This window comes from Phyllobates terribilis, unplaced genomic scaffold, assembly GCF_046119375.1.
Source record: "Phyllobates terribilis strain yellow unplaced genomic scaffold, ASM4611937v1 Scaffold_7258__1_contigs__length_38872, whole genome shotgun sequence".
Taxonomy (NCBI): Eukaryota; Metazoa; Chordata; class Amphibia; order Anura; family Dendrobatidae; genus Phyllobates; species Phyllobates terribilis.
Genome location: NW_027369999.1, coordinates 22501 through 25000, shown reverse-complemented (window position 1 = coordinate 25000; position 2500 = coordinate 22501).

The following is a 2500-nucleotide window of genomic DNA, read 5'->3' as shown; positions in this document are numbered from 1 at the left end:
GCACTAACCCGGCGACGCTGAGGTCGCGTGGGTGGTCGTCGGCCTGGCCGTGTCGGCGTCGCCCTCCAGCGTAGTCCCTCTTCCCGCTCGCGCCCGTAACCTCAAAGGGATGCCCGAGCGGCTTTTCTTCCCAGGGCTGCTCCCCGCCCAGGGCGGGAGCGCAGGGGGATCCCAGGTCGGCCTTTCACCGTACTCCCTACCTCTTGGCCCTCGTTCCTTCTCCCGTTCTCCATCTAACCCCTTGGCTCTGGGGTTTCCGCTCTCCCTCTCTCGCTCTCTCTCCTGCTCCCTGGCCGAGCCGCCTGGGAGGACGAGGGTCGAGGGGGAAGGCGACGGTCGGGCTGGGGCACACCGCACGGTGAGAACCCCCTTCGCCTGCCTCCACACCTCTGTCGTCCTCCCCACTGACGTAGGGGCTCGGGAAAAGACTGGAAATCGCGAAGCTCGGCAGTGGCGCGGAGAGGCCACCCACCGCCGCCGCTGTCGCCACCGCCGCGGAGGCCGCCCTTTCGGACACGAGGGGCAGCGCGAGCCTCCGCTGGCCGGGTACGCATCTGGAAGAAAAGGGCCGCCCTCGGAGAAGATCGCTGTGCTTCCCCGCACAGGGAGCGATTCGGACGACGGGCCCCCACGCCTGGCTGGGTGGGCGCCCCGCCGTTCGCCCGTACGGGTCGTCGGACCACTGCCTTCGCTCGGTTCGGGTCAAACTCCCCACGGCTCGGCCACCTCCGCAGACGGGAGGCGAGGCCGGCATGCGCGCCCAAAGATAGGTGTCGGAAGCCCGGGGGTAGAGGAGGAAGGGGACCGCTCACCTTAAGCCAGCGCGGGCTCCAAAGCCCGGGCCGAGCGAGCGGCGCCACCTCCCCACCCGGGAGCGCTGCGCCAGATCGATCGGAGGAAGAGCAGGGGTGCATGTAGGGACTTGCCCAAGTACGGAGGCTGCAAACCCCTGTCGTCGGGAGATACGTGCCCACGAGTCCTGGAAGCGCGACTCGGGTACAGGCGCCCTTGCGGGGGGGTACTGGATGTGGAACAGCACTGGGGTCGAAGCCACAAAAGCATCCGCCCTCATGGAGCCTCTCCTCGGCCTAAAAATCCAGATTTTAGCCTTGACGGCGCCCCCATGTGGAGAACCAGGGCCCGCGGGGGGGTCTGGCCAGGCTCACTTCAACCCAGGAACACCTCTCTGACTTGGGATAGGCGACCGGCAAAAGTCCCCCCACGCAGCTGCGGAAGCCTGGGTTCAGCCAAGGTGCAGACCTCCAGCCGAACAGGGACTCATAGCCAAAACGCATACCCAGGCCTACGGAGGTGAAAACCAGCTTAAATGAGTCGAAATGTGTCGGGGCTGAGAGGTACCTCTCTCTCATATATTCTGCCGGTGGTGTGCAAAACTGGGTCTTTGCATGGAGTGTCACCCTATACCCACTTTAGGGACGCATGCAAAAAAGTGCCCGATCGCCTGGAACTGTCAGGCGGATTCGGCTCCCTGGAATTTCCTCATTCTGGTTCTTTTTCACTTTTTGTCTCTTTTGCGACATCTAGTGGGCAGGCTGCATTACTGCAACCGGGGACACCTCAAAACGCTTGGAACTGGGGAGCGGGCTCAATTTACAAACGTTTTGCGGGTCCTGGAAGTCAAAATTGTGACTTCTGAAAACGACTAAGTATCAAGGACTCATCGCGCGAATCGCTCTGGAACTGAAATCGGATGCGCGCACTGACATGCTCCCCTCTCTGGAAGTCTGACACAAGTTGAAAAATTTTCTAAGTCCCCAAAAATTTTTTTTTTCAACTTTTTTTCAATTTTCCCCCTGTGGGATATATATTTTACCCACACTTTTGGAGCCCTCCTGGGATGCCCTCTAACATACTAGAACCTCATTTTGTGGAAGTTTTCACAAAATTGTGAAATTTTCCAAAAAGTCAGAAATTTTGCAAAAACGACTAAGTATCAAGGACTCATCGCGCGAATCGCTCTGGAACTGAAATCGGATGCGCGCACTGACATGCTCCCCTCTCTGGAAGTCTGACACATGTGTGAAAATTTTCTAAGTCCCCAAAAATTTTTTTTTTCAACTTTTTTTCAATTTTCCCCCTGTGGGATATATATTTTACCCACACTTTTGGAGCCCTCCTGGGATGCCCTCTAACATACTAGAACCTCATTTTGTGGAAGTTTTCACAAAATTGTGAAATTTTCCAAAAAGTCAGAAATTTTGCAAAAACGACTAAGTATCAAGGACTCATCGCGCGAATCGCTCTGGAACTGAAATCGGATGCGCGCACTGACACGCTCCCCTGTCTGGAAGTCTGACAAAAGTTGAAAAATTTTCTAAGTCCCCAAAAATTTTTTTTTTCAACTTTTTTTCAATTTTCCCCCTGTGGGATATATATTTTACCCACACTTTTGGAGCCCTCCTGGGATGCCCTCTAACATACTAGAACCTCATTTTGTGGAAGTTTTCACAAAATTGTGAAATTTTCAAAAAGTCAGAAA